The sequence below is a fragment of the Uranotaenia lowii genome, chromosome 1 (assembly GCF_029784155.1).
Source record: "Uranotaenia lowii strain MFRU-FL chromosome 1, ASM2978415v1, whole genome shotgun sequence".
Taxonomy (NCBI): Eukaryota; Metazoa; Arthropoda; class Insecta; order Diptera; family Culicidae; genus Uranotaenia; species Uranotaenia lowii.
This window is the reverse complement of record NC_073691.1, coordinates 104,436,095-104,455,846: the sequence shown is the minus strand read 5'-3', so window position 1 is coordinate 104,455,846 and position 19,752 is coordinate 104,436,095. Positions and strand designations below refer to the sequence as shown.

At 39.8% G+C, this 19,752-nt stretch overlaps 1 long non-coding RNA gene across 1 annotated transcript; it reads right to left on the bottom strand.

Annotated features, from left to right (window-relative positions):
- Window positions 1-12,220: 12,220 nt before the first annotated feature.
- LOC129752464 (uncharacterized) lies at window positions 12,221-12,943 on the bottom strand. Its single transcript, XR_008738880.1, has 3 exons — window positions 12,841-12,943; window positions 12,687-12,744; window positions 12,221-12,565 (listed from the first exon to the last, which is right to left on the bottom strand). It is a non-coding gene; the product is annotated as an uncharacterized LOC129752464 (long non-coding RNA).
- Between the last annotated feature and the right edge of the window lie 6,809 nt (window positions 12,944-19,752).

Sequence of the window (19,752 nt, the reverse complement as noted above, 5' to 3'; positions counted from 1 at the left end):
GTGTTAGATAAAATTAATACTTCAAGTATAAATATCAATATTTATACTTAATTAATAACCTTATATCTATTTAATTAATAAAAAAAATGATTCTGTTTAATAAATTGAATGAATCAATTGAGAATTTTGAAGCAATTTGATTGATTGATGTCAAACAATCAAGCCTTTTTTCGATCTTTAAACACAAAGTTGTTCAAGTATTTTAAATAGGCATAAATCAAGTAATCGAAATAGCCTAAAAATGATGAATAATGCGTGTAATTTAAAATTAGCTTTAATTTTTTGTGAAACTGAGTAATATTGAAATATATTATAAAGCTAAATGAATCAAAAGGTTTTTTGAAATAATTTTTATTATTCATGTTTTAAGTTTTTTCTAATCTACGAACATCTGAAGTTACTAGCAACCAAACGTTAACCATTTTTTTCGTACCTCTATAATTTATAACTCAAATGAAGAGCTTTAAATTTAAGAATTTTATCGAAATTAAAATATTGTTAGTAATACAAATTTCAATCCTATTGTGCTATCTTACGTGTTTGTCTTCATAGATGGATTTTCTTTCATAATTTGACTTGCATAAAAACATGTTTTTAAACCATTGAAAATGTAATCCAAATTCAATTTTTTTGTGAATTTGAAAAAAAAAATGATACTGGAGTCACTGCCGCAGCCATGATTTTTTTTTTAATTTGGCAGTACACTGAACCCAAAATCACACTTAAAAAACACTAGAAGATTCACTTAAAAGTGAAAACTCAGTGAATTTCTTCATTTCAAGTGGCTCATGTACATTTCACTTACCTCTCACTTGAATTTTAAGTGACCGAATCAATATACACTAGCTCATCACTTGAGTTTTAAGTGACCGGCATTGAATGTCTTCGATGCTCACTTGAAATCCACTTGACCGGTCACTTAAGCCAATATTCACTTGCCCATCACTTAAAATTCAAGTGATTTTTTACATAGCGAATGTCAACAATGTCAGTATTGATTATTTCATTGTTGTTTGGAAAAGAAACAACAGAGGTTTGTTTGAGTTGGTAGGTGCAGAATTAAAGTAATTTATATGTTATTAAACAATGATATTTTCCATAGGTCGACCGACAGAAACATCGTGTGAACCGGTTAACACGTCGCAGAGACCTTTTTGAAGCAATCAGGTTTCGGATACGTTTTCCGATGATGATTTATTTTGGAAATATTCAAGTGCAATTAAAGTAAGTATCATGCAAAACAATAAATACTAGTTAAATTTAATTTTTTTTATTACTATTTCAGAAAATATCAACCCGAATGTCTCGTCAAAGTGAGGAAGTCAATGATTTTTCGAAGCCGAAAAATCTTTTTGAACCCAAATAAGGAGAAAAAGTGACGTTTTTTACGTTGTATTTTTTTTAAATAAATAATTGTTTTGTAGAAACAAAGTTGATTAATGTTTGATATTCCGAAATTTCACCTAAAAACCTCTACAACGAAAGATATTAATGACCTGAGCAAACATTTTAAATTGACTTTGCCATTCACTTCAAATTCACTTGATCGCTCACTTAAGTGATTTCACTTGACGGTCACTTAAAATTCACATGAATTTACGTATGGCGCAAATTCACTCCAGATGTCACTTACCTTTAAAGTGAAAATTATTTTCGGTGTATGGCCGCCAGGAAGCCACTACACGCTAGAAACTATTAAACCATTTATGATGCAAAAATAACCATTTTTGACCTTTTCCCGGGAAATGTCATTTTATGAGTTCTCCTTGAGAAGTCATAAAATGACTTATAGGGGAGAAGTTCGAATATGGTTATTTTTCAACCGAATGGGATTCTGGAGGAGAAGTTGAAAAATGATTGTTTTTAAATCTTAATGCAAAATGAGGGAGAATGTTAACCTAGAAATATAGTGCAAACTGTGCAAACTGGAATGTTTTCGAAAAAAATAAATAAAATTTAAACATCTTTGTGTTTTTCACATCTTTTCATTTATTTATTATTTTTTTGGATGTTAGATTTAGAAGTTACGCTGGGCACGGAAAAGCAGGAAGATGTTTTGAAGACACGTTCAGATGCTGCTCGGTGCGATGATCGCTGTGCGGATATTTGCGCATCTCCCAAATGGCCACTGGGCCTGCTGGCTCAACATTGTCAGGAAGCGACTCTTGAAGAATCGTTGCCATAGCTGGGGGCAGGCCACCGGAAGCACTAGCAAGGCACAAGTGGCTTCATTTTCTGCCTTGAACAGTTCGTACCAAGGCAAGTCCCAGATGATAAACATCGCCTCATTCTTTGCGATATACTTGCCCCGGTGCCGGAACCCAGAACCAGCAGACCCTGATGGACCAGAACTTTGTTTTGTGATTCTCGGGCAGCGGCTTCCAGGCGGTCTTGTTCGTTTCCCGCTTGATGTGGACCTTTAGCTCTGTCATGATGCTGATTCCTTCCAACGAGAGCTTTTCGAAAAGTTTTATTTCCTCCTTCCGACGGATGTGGCCAAAATTTACCAAAAACTGGCAAATATAATTTTTACAGGCTGAAAAACCAATAATTATGTAAATGAAATATTGAAAAAAAAACGAATAAACGAAAAGTTACCAGTTCAATTTTTCCTGCTTCTGCTGAATGTACCGGGAGTTTCCTGAGACAGCTATATTGACCGCAATTCCAGCAGGGGCGGGCAGACCGACCAGCTCCAGCTCCATCCAAATAACAGAAACAGATTTACCACAGACATTGTTATCAAACATTCTACTCGTGCGGAAAAAATGAAATTTTTACTAAACGCGTTCGGTTTGCTCGCGTATAGATCCAAAATGGCGAAGAAAAGTTTTTCAACCATTTTGTGGTTAATACACGAGAACTATCAAAATGGTTGAAATTTCGCGAAGAAAAAATCTTAAAAAATAACCATATTGATAGTTTTGGAGCAAAAACCAGAAAACGGTTATTCTGTAACCATAAATGACTAAATAAAAATGAGCGTGTAGTACTTGCAGAGAACACATGAACAAGATGAACAATTAGAAGGATGGTTCATCTTATTTGTGTAGCATAAGCATGAACAACATGAAGTGTAGATGTCTGTGTGACAGATTTCAATTTTTCTCACAAATACTAAAAATTTCGGCCGTTGAATTGTCAGTTAGCTGCCATAAATACACGTTTAAAAAAAGTCAGGTAGAATAATAATTGACTGGGACTTGGCTGCCTGCAGAAATTCTACTAGAATTCTACTAGAACTGCTACTAGAATTCTAGTAGCCCTAGTAGAATTTTTATTAAGCGGGTAACAGTGGAGTCAACCTGTTCTGCTACACGGAAAATAAACTGCTATCCTTCTATTTTAAAAAACTAAACTCAACAGCCCAACTGATTATGACTTATTAATTTTAATTATATAACCCAATATATTTTATTGCGTAAAAATTTACATTTACCTACATTTTATATTTATCATGGCAAAACTTGCACCGAAATTCATAAAATGCAGGTTGTAACCGAGTAGGAGGTTACACTCTGTTATGACCAAAATAAGGCAAACAGATCCTAAAGCCTAGTCCACACTAGGCAACATGAACTGCGATTTTTGTTATGAGACGAACTTTGTTGTCTGTTGTTGTTGTTGGAAACCTGAGACGGTCTCAGTGTCTCCCGAAGAAAATAGGAGACGCTGAGACCGTCTCGAGACGAACCGTCTCCTAGTGTGGACTAGGCTTAACGAAAGTGTTGATAAACAGTGCGGAAAATACAACATCACTTTTACTCTGCCGGTCGCCATCGCGTTTTTTTCTTCCCGCGAGTTGTTCCGGTTGGTTCTGCCGTTTGCTGATATTGGCCCCGTTGAGAAGCTGCCACGGGACTCACCAATCAACGAACGCCAGTCGCACGCAGAACGCTGGAAGCGAACCCGGGAAAAGCCGACAGAAAAGTCGGGACAAGATCCGCTGGACGTGAGGGAGCCGACACCTCCCGCCGTCAGAGGCCAATTTGCCAGAGACGGATCTATTCGGAGAGCGGACATCCCTCAACAAAACGTTGCGACGTGAAACCACCCACTGAAATTCAACGGTTCGGACGCAGTCAACAAGAACCGATTGGGACAGCCAAGTTCGGCATCGACCAAGCCGCCCAGAAGTTGCTATTCTCAGGCCCCAGATTGGGGCTTTTCTGAGGAGCTGAGGCCAAGCGTCGAGAGAGCTGAACTGGACCATCGAGACTCGTCAGCGACAGCGCCGATTCCCGGATTGGAAGGCGATCGCCCTCTTCCAGTGGTGCTCAAATCCGCTTTGGTCATCTGATGACGTAGGAGGTCGCTGCAAAGAGTAAGAACGAGAGAATCCAAGTAAGTGGTAGCACTAATAAGCAGGAAAGGAGGAAGAAGAAGAAGCGGCTGTGTAAAAAGAGGCGGAAGAATAAGAAGAGGTCTGATCTGGCGGGAAAGAAGAGGAGCGAGACAGAGAAGAAGAGGAGCGAGGCAGAGAAGAAGAAGAAGAGCGAGGCAGAGAAGAAGAAGAAGAGCGAGGCAGATAAGAAGAAGAAAACGATGAAATTATTGTAGAACAAAGAAGAAGGAGATTTCAGCATGCGATAGAGGAGTAGGCATGCAATAAATTATGAGAATTTAGTTTATAAGCAACATATTTTAATTTGGTTTTGTTTTGTGGCGTAGTTTTATGAATGTTAGTGATTTGTGTTTCTTCCCCCACTGCTAGCCGGGAGTGAAGCAAAAGAACTTCAACAGATGGGATAACGAATTGGTTCACCGAGATCCTCGAGAAGTTTGAATACATATTTGACTTCTTGAAGGCACTCCGCCAGGGCAATATACTCAGCTTCAGTACTGGATAGGGCCACACATGTTTGCTTATGGCATCCCATTCAATAACGCCACCACCAAACTTAAACAGAAATCCCGAGTTTGATTTTCTGTCGCTGACGTCACCTGCCCAATCAGCGTCAACCGAACATTCCAAATTCCGCTCATCGTATCCCAAGCATAATTCGACGTTCAACGTACCCTTGAGGTAACGGAGAATACGTTTTGCTTCACACCAATCAGCCTCTGTCGGATTCCGCACACGCCGCCCCAGAATTGAAGTAGCGATGGAAATATCTGGACGGCTTGTCACGGCTGCATACAACAAAATTCCAACAAGTCGGCGGTACTGATAACCGGATTCTAGCGGCTTGCTTGACTCCTCCTTTTGTTGTAGAAAGCCAACATCCATGGGTACTTTTGCCCGCTGGTTTATACGGAATCGGCCATTCTCGCATCGAATTTGGATACCAAGGAAAAATTTCAAATCACCCATAACTGACAGTTTGAAATGTTTTCCCAGATTGTTGGCCACTGCTGCAAACTCGCCTTCGGTGTTGCAAATCACTATGACGTCATCAACGTAGATGAGTATAAACTCGTACTTGCCATCTACAAAGCGAACATATAAACAAGGATCCGCTTTAGATGGTACAAAACGCATACACTTAAGGACATGGTCGATTTCCTTGTTCCAGATTCTCGCCGCCTGTTTGAGACCGTAAAGGCTCCGTCGTAATCTGCAAACCATTTTGGGATTTTTGCTGCCGAATCCCGGAGGCTGCAGCATGTAAATCTCCTCCTTAAGCTGCCCGTATAGGTAAGCAGTTTTGATGTCTAGATGCTTTGCTAACATTCTCCTGCGGCTCGCTATAGATAAAACCAAACGAAATGTTATTTGACGCACAACGGGAGCAAAAACCAAATCATATTCGGTTCCATATTTTTGGCAAAACCATTGGGCGACCAGACGGGCTTTATATCGCACCAAATTCCCGTTTTCGTTAGTTTTACACTTGTAAATCCACTTGCAGCCGATAGCGCGGTGAGTTTTCGGCAACTCCGTCAACTCCCACGTCCCGTTTTCGTAATGAGATTGCATCTCATCATCCATCGCTACTATCCACTCGGCTCGCTGAAGACTAGACATAGCTTCCTGGTATGACTGCTGTTGATTTTCATTGGATGCTTGCTCACTTTCGATATCATTTTCCCAAATTTCACGCAACCAACCAGCTTCTTCACTATTCCAGAAATCTTCATCCGAGCTTTGTACACTTTCACTGTCCATTATCAGAGGAGAACCGCCCGTTCCCAAACTCACTTCAATTTCTTGGAAATCACTTTTTGTATCACTTATTGTTATTTCTGGACTACCATCATTTTCAATGAATCGAACATCACGACTGATGGTGATAGCTGCACTACGAGGATTCAGCAAACGATACGCTTTGTGTTCGTCTGAGTACCCCACAAACACTAATTTGGTAGCTTTTGCACTCATCTTCTTTCGTTTCGTCGGTGGCACCATGACATACGCACTACATCCAAAAATCCGGAGATGAGCTAAATCAGGCACACGGCCAAACCACCCAAGCAACCAAAAGTCGCGTTTTTACTTAAAGATGGAACTCCGAAGTTCACATTTGGCTGAAAAAATGTTTTACGGGAACTTCAGGTGACTCTTGTCGCGTAAAAGTTACTCAGGAACTTCCATCGCCCTTTGAAAGGTTAAACTATCGATAACAGAACTTCTAGGCGCTTTCAATGGAACTTCTTTCAAGAAGGTCGATAACGTTCGCGTAACATTCCAAAACGCACCATTATGATACTTGAAGGTGTTTTAAAGAACCTATATGGGAAATCTAAGCGACATGTCAAAAATGTTTTTCAAGAAGGTCGATAACGTTCGCGTAACATTCTAAAGCGCACCATTAAGATACTTGAAGGTGTTTTAAAGAACCTATATCGGAATTCTAAGCGACATGTCATAAATGTTTTTCAAGAAGGTCGATAACGTTCGCGTAACATTCTAAGGCGCACCATTAAGATACTTGAAGGTGTTTTAAAGAACCTATATCGGAATTCTAAGCGACATGTCATAAATGTTTTTCAAGAAGCTCGATAACGTTCGCGTAACATTCTAAGGCGCACCATTAAGATACTTGAAGGTGTTTTAAAGAACCTATATGGGAATTCTAAGCGACATGTCAAAAATGTCTGTCAATTTTATGTCATGGTATTTGTTTTGTTTATATCTGTACTGATATTTACAAATGGAATTCAAGATTTTTTCGAATTTTTCTTATAAATGTTAAATAAGATATTCGAATAAATTTTGATGATGCGATTTTTTGTTTTGATTCATATTGTGTACTGAAAGTCCTTTGAACGAAATAAGGTACCTTCTATTGACCAACCCACTCAATCATCTCAAATGACATTAAGTTTAAATACTAATCATTACAGTGGCAATTAGCTATTGATGGATTGGTCGAGAGGCTGGTGAGTTTCATTGCAACCTAGAGAGCAGCGGTTCAATTCTCTAGGCGTGTAAGCAGCTTTTGTAATCAAAACAATATAATAAAAATCAATGAGATTGTAACCATCTGTTACTTCATGTGTATGTGACTCCGCCACAAAATCCGAATATCCCTGTACCATTCAGTAAACCCTACAACAGTCGCCCATCATTGGCGCAGCTGTCATTCCTGCCCGTGAGTTCGCCACTCATTCACGAAACTCTCAGAGATTCTCCAGAGGCGCCGTGTTTATCGGAGAGCAGAGCGGGGAAGTGTGGCCACCCAGAAAAGCAACACACTCTTAAATTAATTTGTAAAGAATGTTGTTAGTGTGTTGGTTGGACAAAATATTCCACTTAGCGCATTGTTAGCGACCCGCTTCCTGTCCTTTCTGTTCGTGACCGCCTGAGGGAAAAGTAGTGCGCGAGTAGTGTTTGTCGAGTAAATTTTGTTATTTGTTTAAAAGTTAAAATAATTTACTTAAAGTCTACTTTTCACAGGGAACATAAAGTGCGACAAAATAAACACGGTGAAAAAAGTTAAAAATTGTGTAAAAAGCCGAAAAAACGGTAATAGTTAAAAGAAAACAAACAGTAAAAGAACAAACATGTGCTTTGTACAGTCAACATATTAAAATAATTTATTTGTTCTTTTTATCGCACTAAAAGCTATCGTAACAAACAAATATTGGTGTTAAAAATACACGGAAACAAACAAACATTGTAAAACACAGAAAAAGGTAAAATTATGTATTAAGTATTATGTATTGTTAAAAATATCAAAACCACGTGTGGGTACAAAACATGCTAAAACCAAATGACAAGTTGTTACAATGCTACAATATGCTAATACCCTTGGGAAGGTCCAAGCGGGCCTTTTTCTTTTCGGTGTTTTGCTGGTTCGTTGGAACCACAATCCCTCTATCCCCAGGCAATCAACAGTTCCGGACAGAAAGATTAAAAGCGTGCCTAGACTCCATCCGAACAAGGCGAGTTGGCACCTAACCTACAATTCGGCTGGTCAGCACCTACATAAACATTCTGCTGTCACACCCGATAATCATCCGCTAAGCAACGAGCACGAGAGGAATTGCTTCGAAACGAAGAATTCAGCATCGTGTCACCATTGTCATTGGACGTGGCGGTGTGTTTCCGCCGAGCAACGAGCTGAGCACGATTGGCATTGCCCCGAAGTCAGCAATCTTCAATCAAGTCATCACTGTCACTGGTCGTGGCGGTGTGGTTCCCGAACATCGGATTCCGTCAATGGTCGTGGCGGGAAACAAAAACGACCGAAGCACCATAGCACCGCTAAAACATACCGCAAGTACCCATATTGTAGCATGTCATGTTAGGGCTAACTAGAATAAAGCCATTTATGTTTATATTTACACCCAAATTAACCGTGTTAAGTGAGTTGTAGACCTCCGTAAATTATTTACTATTTTGAATTTTTCTGCGATTCTCGGACCTGAAAAGGTTACAAATCTTTGCCCTGGGGTGGTCATTGCAGTATCTGGTTGCGTAGTTCTTTGAAAATCAACGTCGTCTGACTCTGGGTGGTAGCATGAGAGGTACCCACCCGTTCCGCCACCTCTGATATGCATGGTCGCTGAGTTTGGAAGTTTCTGTTATGAGAAATTCGTCTCACAGGGAAAGTGTTTAGTGGTGAATTTCGCATACGACCCTGAGTCCCATAATCTCTCCACCCACCTCCCACTGAGTGTAGCTGTCAGGCATAGTTACATTCTGGCGCCCACATAAAAAAAAAATCATCACTTGTTTACATTTCCCATCCCCCGGAGAGGGGCGAAAATCAGTTCCCGATTGTATTTTCATCGTCCTCCAAACGATTTGTAAATAGTTTATGTACAGTTTATTTATTTAATTAATGTTTAAAATATTTATGATAGTGGTGAAAAGTTTATTTATTTATTTTGTGATTGAATGATAATTGTGTTTCAAATTTATAATTTCGTGATAGTATCATAAAGTTGAAAGTGGAAAATCTCTAATTCACATTTATTTTCATATATTTTTAGAAGCTAAATAAAGATAAAATGGATTCTGAAATCAAAAGTATTTACGCTAATTTTTTGGCTCACCATTTATCAATTAAAGAAATGGCTTACGAATTGACGATCAGAGCAGTCCCTTTTGCCGAAAAGGATTCAAGAGCAGCATTACTTCGTCGTCTGAAGGATCGTCTCAAGCTAGAGCAGAACGAAGCAAATCCGGACATTGAATATTCTCGTTGGGATAAAACTGTGGAAGAAGAAATACACATAATCGATTCAGAAGTGAAAAATATCGCGGATATTCTCGAGCACAGGGTTCACTTTGATGGTATTCGAGAAACCTTGAAAACCAGATTGGCGCACTACTTCGACAGGTGCACCAGAGCCCTGGAAGTCGCGGAGCTAGAGCCAGATTTGAAAGACCTGGATCAGTTACAGGCATTGATTCTCCGATATTTTCAGGCTCACTTTTCTCCCATTGGTACCTTACAGAAAGTTCAGTCGGAACTTTTGGTGAACATTGCAAGATCGTTGTCCAATCTAAGTTTGTCGCAGAATACAAAAGTAAGCCACCGGTACGCATAAATCCCTTTCCAGTATCTCCGAAACGACAGGTCCAAATCAATGACGAGTTGGACAGGATGCTGGAATGTGGGATCATAGAAAGATCGTACAGCGATTGGTCGTTAAGATTGGTGCCCGTCGACAAAGCAGACGGCACTGTAAGACTGTGTATCGATGCCCGAAAGCTCAATGAACTAACTGTCAGGGACTCATATCCACTCCCCCACGCCGACAGGATTCTCAGCAGACTCGGCCCGTCTAGATTCATTTCCACAATCGACTTATCGAAGGCTTTTCTCCAGGTCCCTCTACACCCCCGATCGAAGAAGTTCACTGCCTTCGCAGTGCTAGGTCGTGGATTCTTCCAATTCCGAAGAATGCCCTACGGACTTGTCAACAGTCCGGCAACACTGGCTCGGTTGATGGATCGCATACTGGGTGGGGGCGAGCTAGAACCGTTTGTGTTCGTTTACCTTGATGACATCATTGTGGTAAGCGACACATTCGGTGAACATCTAGCCCGCCTTCGCGAAGTTGCATCCAGGTTGAACATGGCTAATCTTTCAATAAATATTTCAAAATCCAAGTTTTGTGTGTCTGAGGTAGGCTATTTGGGGTACATTTTAAGTCCACAGGGATTGCGACCCAACCCGGAAAGGGTCGACTCAATAGTCAACTACGAGAGGCCTAAATCACTCCGTGCCGTGAGAAGGTTCTTAGGGATGTGCAACTACTACCGAAGATTCATTGAGAACTTCAGTGCAGTTGTACAGCCCCTAACGGACCTTCTCAAAGGCAAGCCCACATCGGTTAAGTGGAACGACCTAACTGAAGTAGCGTTTGTTAAAATAAAGGAGCTGTTGATCAGCACACCTATTTTAGCAAACCCTGACTTCAGCAGGCCTTTTTGTATACATTGCGACGCAAGCGACCTGGCCATAGCGGGGGTGCTTACCCAGTTTTATGATACCATTGAAAAACCCGTCGCTTACTTCTCTCAGAAGTTGGGAACTACCCAACAAAGGTATTGCGCGACCGAGAAAGAAGCACTTGCCGTTCTCAAATCCGTTGAGAAATTTCGATGCTACGTGGAAGGGTCGAAATTTACTGTGTACACTGATGCATCCGCTCTCACGTATATCCTACGAAGTAGCTGGCGAACATCTTCCAGATTGTGCAGGTGGAGTATCGAATTACAAAGATACGAATTTGAGATCAAACACCGACGTGGTTCCGACAATATCGTGCCGGACGCGTTGTCTCGAGCAGTTGAGGAACTGCACGTCTCTCCTGGTCAGCCAAATTGGTACCTGTCCATGGTCGCGAAAGTCAGTGAAGATCCTGAAAACTATAAAGATTATAGAATCGAAAACGGCGTACTAAAAAAACTTATGTCCTCCCATGAACCAACTACCGATTATCAATTTTCATGGAAAATTTGCGTGCCACCAGATGTGCAACAGCAAATCATTATCGAAAATCATGACGACTCTTTACATTTAGGATACGAGAAAACCCTCGCAAGAATCAAAAAACTATATTACTGGCCCAAAATGGCACAACATGTTCGGTCCTATATTAAAAAATGTACGATTTGTAAAGAATGTAAACCCTCCAATCAATCTCAACACCCCCCGATGGGCAGCCAAAGGATTGCCACGAAGCCATCCCAAATCATCGGTATTGACTTCATCCAATCACTCCCCAGGAGTAAGCTAGGGAATATTCACCTCCTCGTAATGATGGACATTTTTTCAAAATTCTGCCTCTTATTTCCGGTGAAGAAAATTTCCACTCCACTTGTCTGCAAATTGCTCGAAGAAAATTGGTTTAGACGGTACTCCACACCGGAATGCCTGATTTCCGATAATGCCTCGACTTTCCTGTCGAAAGATTTCAAAGCTTTCCTCGACAAGTTTCATGTTCGACACTGGACCAACTCCCGCTACCACAGCCAATCTAATCCGGTAGAAAGGCTGAATCGAACAATAAACGCCTGCATCAGGACTTACGTGAGGACTGATCAGACGCAGTGGGATTCGCGCATTTCCGAAATTGAACACGCGTTGAATAGTACGCCTCATAGTGCCACGGGATTTTCCCCTTACAAAACTATATTCGGGCACGAAATCGTTAATTCCGGTGAGGAACACCGGGTCGATAGGGATGTTGTTGAAATTTCGGATACGGATCGACACACTCAACATGTCCAAACGAATACATTTATTCAAAATCTTGTCGCTAAAAATATAAAGAAAAATTACAACAAAATGAAAAAAACTTACAATTTACGGTTTAAAACAGCTGCACCGATTTATGAAGTTGGCCAGCAAGTCTTTAAGCGAAATTTTCGCCAATCATCAGCCGTCGAGAGGTATAACGCCAAACTGGGCCCCTGTTACACTCCTTGCACGGTCCTTGCTCGACTCGGAACAAGCTCCTACGAGTTGGCCGATGCATCCGGGAAGTCCATCGGTGTCTTCTCGTCTGCCGACTTGAAACCAGGTACCTAAGAAAAAAAAAACGAAAAAAAAAACACCAAAAATTACCATCCTTATTAAACACGATACGTAAACTCACCTGTTGACTCGTTCTGCGTTGATTTCCTTCCATCTCGGCCGGTACTGCTTGTTGATGCGAAGAGCTGAAACGACACAGAAACTTGATTATTTTCTTCGAATTTTGCACAGCAACCATTTCGGATGTGTTGCGAAACTGTTCTGTCAGAGCAAAGAAAAAAAATCACCAAAACAACTGAAACCTACCTGACGATGTTTCCCAAAGTATTCCACGGTTTCCGGGTATTTTCCACTGCAGTTTTAGCTGAAACGAAAGAGAGATAGAAAAACGCAATCATTATACTAGAATCTGCCAAATTAGCGCTAATTGGAGACTTATACTGTGAAAATTAGGACTTACCTGGGAAAATCGAGCAGCCACTATCAGTTTAATTCCTTTGAAGGCTTTCAAATTTCTAATTTCACCACTTGTATGTTTTGATACTATTCTTCTTGTATTCCTCTTCATTGAGAGTTATTTTTCAATTGACGTTTCTCGTGAGTTACTGTCAATATTGGTTGCTCATAGCGAAATCCACTGAACCGAAATTACGAGCTGTTTCAATCACACGCTGATTCGAAAACATGCAAAATGTGATTATGAATGGTTCAATCGTTAGACTCTTTAGGTGTGTTCAACAGAACTCAATCGAAATCAATTGAAATGGATTGACAGTTGATCAGCTGTTTTTCCAATTGACTTCGATCGATTTCTATCAGGCTGCTGAATGAACAGCCAGACACTAATACTAACGCGCTGTGTTTATTGTCATTTTGTTATTCAGCTATACACTGTGAGGTTTCTGGATTGATTGTCTTATTTAAAAAAAAGCAAAATCGAAATGATCTTTAATTTTATTTTCCAAAACAAAAAAAAAAAAACTGAGTAAAAGTAAAAGAAAATAAAAAAACAACGATGCGTATAAAGTTTTTATTAAAAGCTAGCGTTTTATTTTTATTAAATATTTTATTTCTTATATCAATATACAACTAATATAAATTTATTCTCCGGTTAACTTAAAAAACAAAACTAATTTGCTAACATCGTTTTTTTTTTCACTCCCCGGGCGAGAGCGCCGTATGACGGTTAACATTTAGTCCGCTTAAATCGACATTTGCTTCGGTGCAGCAACTACACTGAAAGATGCTATTAAATACTGCATCTCCGACACAGCACCGCCGACACCACATCGCCCGACATCACTCTCACTGGCACAGCACCATCGAGTCAGAATACCAGGCAGAGTACGACTTTCACAGCAACACCGACCCAGCATGATTGGCACAGCACCACCGACACAGCAGCACCGACCAACACAGCACCACCGACACCGACTTAGCACGGCACAGCACCACCGACTCAGTACACGACAGGGGACACCACACCGAATGACATCACTTTCAAACTTAAAAATTAAAAAACAAACCGAATCAGCTGTTTTTTGACAGTAAAAAACTGCATTTGTGTTAGTGCGATAGAAACCGATAGAAACGAATCCTGCTCTCGAGCTTGATCGATTTCGATTGGTTTCGATCGAATCCGATTGGCTTCATTGAACGTCAATTGGATTAGTTTCGATCACAACATTGGCTGAGTGAACAACAATTTACCAATCGAAATCGATTGAAACCGATTTCAATTGGCTGTTGAACGGGCTTTTTGTTTTGCTTAATCAAAATAAAGTTTAGATACAAAACACGGGTTCATTCATCTCTCTTGGGACAAAATGAATGAATAATCATTCATTTTGAAAAGGGACGATGGGGTAATGTAACCATCTGTTACTTCATGTGTATGTGACTCCGCCACAAAATCCGAATATCCCTGTACCATTCAGTAAACCCTACAACAGTCGCCCATCATTGGCGCAGCTGTCATTCCTGCCCGTGAGTTCGCCACTCATTCACGAAACTCTCAGAGATTCTCCAGAGGCGCCGTGTTTATCGGAGAGCAGAGCGGGGAAGTGTGGCCACCCAGAAAAGCAACACACTCTTAAATTAATTTGTAAAGAATGTTGTTAGTGTGTTGGTTGGACAAAATATTCCACTTAGCGCATTGTTAGCGACCCGCTTCCTGTCCTTTCTGTTCGTGACCGCCTGAGGGAAAAGTAGTGCGCGAGTAGTGTTTGTCGAGTAAATTTTGTTATTTGTTTAAAAGTTAAAATAATTTACTTAAAGTCTACTTTTCACAGGGAACATAAAGTGCGACAAAATAAACACGGTGAAAAAAGTTAAAAATTGTGTAAAAAGCCGAAAAAACGGTAATAGTTAAAAGAAAACAAACAGTAAAAGAACAAACATGTGCTTTGTACAGTCAACATATTAAAATAATTTATTTGTTCTTTTTATCGCACTAAAAGCTATCGTAACAAACAAATATTGGTGTTAAAAATACACGGAAACAAACAAACATTGTAAAACACAGAAAAAGGTAAAATTATGTATTAAGTATTATGTATTGTTAAAAATATCAAAACCACGTGTGGGTACAAAACATGCTAAAACCAAATGACAAGTTGTTACAATGCTACAATATGCTAATACCCTTGGGAAGGTCCAAGCGGGCCTTTTTCTTTTCGGTGTTTTGCTGGTTCGTTGGAACCACAATCCCTCTATCCCCAGGCAATCAACAGTTCCGGACAGAAAGATTAAAAGCGTGCCTAGACTCCATCCGAACAAGGCGAGTTGGCACCTAACCTACAATTCGGCTGGTCAGCACCTACATAAACATTCTGCTGTCACACCCGATAATCATCCGCTAAGCAACGAGCACGAGAGGAATTGCTTCGAAACGAAGAATTCAGCATCGTGTCACCATTGTCATTGGACGTGGCGGTGTGTTTCCGCCGAGCAACGAGCTGAGCACGATTGGCATTGCCCCGAAGTCAGCAATCTTCAATCAAGTCACCACTGTCACTGGTCGTGGCGGTGTGGTTCCCGAACATCGGATTCCGTCAATGGTCGTGGCGGGAAACAAAAACGACCGAAGCACCATAGCACCGCTAAAACATACCGCAAGTACCCATATTGTAGCATGTCATGTTAGGGCTAACTAGAATAAAGCCATTTATGTTTATATTTACACCCAAATTAACCGTGTTAAGTGAGTTGTAGACCTCCGTAAATTATTTACTATTTTGAATTTTTCTGCGATTCTCGGACCTGAAAAGGTTACAAATCTTTGCCCTGGGGTGGTCATTGCAGTATCTGGTTGCGTAGTTCTTTGAAAATCAACGTCGTCTGACTCTGGGTGGTAGCATGAGAGGTACCCACCCGTTCCGCCACCTCTGATATGCATGGTCGCTGAGTTTGGAAGTTTCTGTTATGAGAAATTCGTCTCACAGGGAAAGTGTTTAGTGGTGAATTTCGCATACGACCCTGAGTCCCATAATCTCTCCACCCACCTCCCACTGAGTGTAGCTGTCAGGCATAGTTACAAGATAGACCATGATAGACCGGCAACCTAGCAATCTGACATGTGGTTGTCAGAGCAATCTGTCACTCGGATTTTTTTTTCGGCGCGTAGAAGTTTCTTGACATTCTCTTAGAAGCTGAATAGCGTTCTCTACAGCCACCTAAACGAACTTGAAAGTAGCTTTAAGAACTTAAATTTTGGGCTGATTAGCATTCTCTTCAGACACAAACGAGAGCTGATTAAGCTTCTATGGAACCTTTTTAAGGGAATTCTGGTTGCTTGGGCAGAGCTCAAATGGTGTGCGTGCAGTGGCTGATGTTGGCAAACGGTTTTGCACATAGCAGGCAGTGTTGATCGCTTCTGCCCAAAACTTTTTCGCTAACCCAGACTCTTCCAACATGCATCGTGCCATCTCACACAACGAACGGTTTTTTCGTTCGGACACTCCGTTCTGTTGTGGATAGTATACTGCGGTGAATTGAGGACGAATTCCTTCTGCCAAGTAAAACTGTCGCAGGCACTTTCCGGAATATTCTCCACCTTGGTCCGACCGAATTGCTCGCGGCTTCCGGTCAAACTGATTCTCGGTCATCCTCACATATTCCTGGATTTTCTGAGCCACCTCCGATTTTCGCTTCAAAAAGTAAACAAAGCATAATCGGCTAAAATCGTCGATCAACGTTACATAGTAGCGGCATCCTCCCGGGGAAACTGGGTCAATTGGGCCACATACGTCACTGGGGACAACATCCAGGACAGCACTAGAGGATTTTTCAGCAATCCGATGAAATGACGGCCTGGTCATTTTACCCTTTATGCAACTTTCGCATGTTAAAACTTTTCCACAATTAACAACATCGAATCCAGTTGCTAATTTCTTCTGCTGGATTTCATTTAACACATTCACATCTCTATGCCCCAGACGGCTATGCCAAATATGTTGGCAGTTCTTCTGATGGGCTTTTTCATTCACTTTATTCACTCGATCTTGGCAAATCCTGAGCCAATACATATTGTCAATTTTATCACCGACCGCGATAATCGAGTTCGCGTAAATCATTTTACAACCAGTATTTTTTTTTTTTAACAATTCTTTATTTGAAACGGCTCATACCTTTAGAGCACCTGTATCCGTGGTCTAAACAGCCGGTTTAGACCCAAATTCCGACCCGAGCTTCCGCATTGGTGATCCATTATACCAGTTTCAACTCAACTTTTTTTAGAGCTGGTATAAGGATTGATCCAAAACTGATGAGATTTGGATCCAATTTGACGCAGTTCTAAACCGTTTGACAGTTAGGCCGATGACATAGTGAATACGATGCGATGCGAAGCGGTGAATGCGATTCAATGCGGTGAACCACATTTGATGAAAATGTATGTGAATCGCTTAAACCTGACATACTGAACGCGGCGAAGGAGATGTCAATTTGTTCCGCCGCTCGAGTTCGCATAGGCTGCGTCCGTAAATTTTCCGCCAATTCGCATCGCATCGCACTCACTATGTCATCGGCCTTAATGGAACACGAGTGCAGTTGCCAGTTTTTTCATTGGATCGGATCTTATTTTTTTTGGTTCAATTCTTGTATAAATTAGATCCAAGAATAGACCACTAAGGCCGATGACATAGTGAGTGCGATGCGATGCGAATTGGCGGAAAATTTACGGACGCAGCCTACGCGAACTCGAGCGGCGGAACAAATTGACATCTGCTTCGCCGCGTTGAGTATGTCAGGTTTAAGCGATTCACATACATTTTCATCAAATGTGGTTCACCGCATTGAACCGCATTCACCGCATCGCATCGCATCGTATTCACTATGTCATCGGCCTAATACAGATGCCCTTAGGGTACGAACACAGTGAGCGCGAAGCGAACTGCGAAGCGGAATATTCATTCACCGGATGAATTTCGCAAGTTCGTTTTTGAAGGCCGGCCACAGTGCACGCGAATTGCGAAGCGGTTCAACACTGAAAAAAATCTTCTATGTCTTGCAAAAACTATTCACACGTGAAAAAATCTTTGCAAATTTATTTGCAGAATCAAAACTGTGAGCGGGGATTACGAGCGCGCGCAAAAAAAAAAAACAGTCCACGTTAATTCCGCAAAACCAAGATGGAGGCTTCAGCCTAACATCAAAATGCTTTAAATGACTGAAAATCGTATAAAACACCCATAATGAGGGTATTAGGTGAAAGGAATCAATTTGTAGAAGTCGAATTTTGCAGTCTGACGCTATGAAACGCCATCTTAAAATCCAATTCGGCGGCTTCCGCTCAACTTTAAAATATTTCAAATGACAGAAAATTGCATGAAAAAAAAATCTACACGCAGAAAAAAGATTTTTTATTTCAAAGGAAAGTGCAGCAAAAACAAAGGATTTTTTCCTTTGATTTTGGGATAAATAAAAATTCCATTGGTTCAAGGACATTTTCCTTTGTTTCAAAGAATTTCTCTTTTGAAAAATCTTTGAGTCAAAATCTTAATGCTTTGAAACAAAAAACAGTTTCATTTGATGCAAAGTCTTTTTCGTTTGCTACAATGTAATTTAGATTTAGATTTAAAAGGATTGGTTCATTGAACTATTTCCTTTTATTCCAATTGGAAGAAATATTTTCTGTTGTTCAGAAGTTCCAATTAGGAATTTTGAACAATAAAAAGAAACAATTTACATCTTGAATTCATATTTATTACAAACTTAACACAAACACTGCTTCACTATAATGGAATTAACCGGTCCTAAATTTTGGCCTGAGGGCATTCTTCTTGGACCGCTCAATAAACTTCCGGAAGCAACTCCGGTCATCCAACTGGTGATTGCCGCTGAAAATCGGCCCGAAGATAATCAGACCGCTGGATTTTGGGCGGAATCAGCCGTGGTCCTGTAACAATGCAAAAGTTTATATAAAATCTTAAATATTCACTTTTTGACTAATGGATTAACACGCACTTACCATGGTATGCATTCCTCATCCTGAATCCTCCTAAATAGCTATCTCTGATTCACTAGTTTTGATTTTTAACACGACCGGCCAAACTTTATTCGAAATTCGGTACTTGCTCAATCCAAATTATCTTCTAAGTTTGAAGTTTTAACTTAATGAAATTATTCCTTTCTGTTGAAAACATTTTTCTTTGGTTGAAAGAAAATTTACTTTGTTTCAAAAGACATATGCAATTGAAAAAATGTCTTTTGAATCAAAGAATTGGTTTAAAATCAAATTCCAAAATTATTCAGTTCAAAAAATTAATTCTTTCTTTCAAAAATTATTCATTTGAATCAGAACGAGAATTCATTGATTCAAAGAAAACAGGAGTTTGATTAAAAAAACTGAGTGTTTTGAATCAAAGTCAGTTTTGTTTTGTTTCAAAATCCAAGTTTTCTCTGCGTGTACCAAAACTATGACAAAAATATAACAAAATTATGAGAGAAATTATACAATATTATGACAACATAAATTACGAAACGCTGACAAAACTTTGAGAAAAATATGGCAAAGGTGATAAAAATATTACAAAAATATTAGAAAAATATACCAAAACTTTGATAAATGTGACATTAAAATGGTAAAGCCATGACCAAAATATTAAAAAAAAAAATCTGAAAAAATTTATAGAAATTAACTAAACTAAAAAACAAAAAATAACAAAACACGAAATAAAAATTTTGACAAATATTTGATAACATTATGGAAAATATGACAAATGAAATATAAAAATATGACAAATATAATAACTAATTAAAATTTACAAATATGACAAAATGTTGCTATAAAATAACATAAATCTGCAATTTGTCGTATTTTTTTCATGGTTCTGTCAGATTTTTGTTCATTTGATTGTAAGTTTTTTTATAG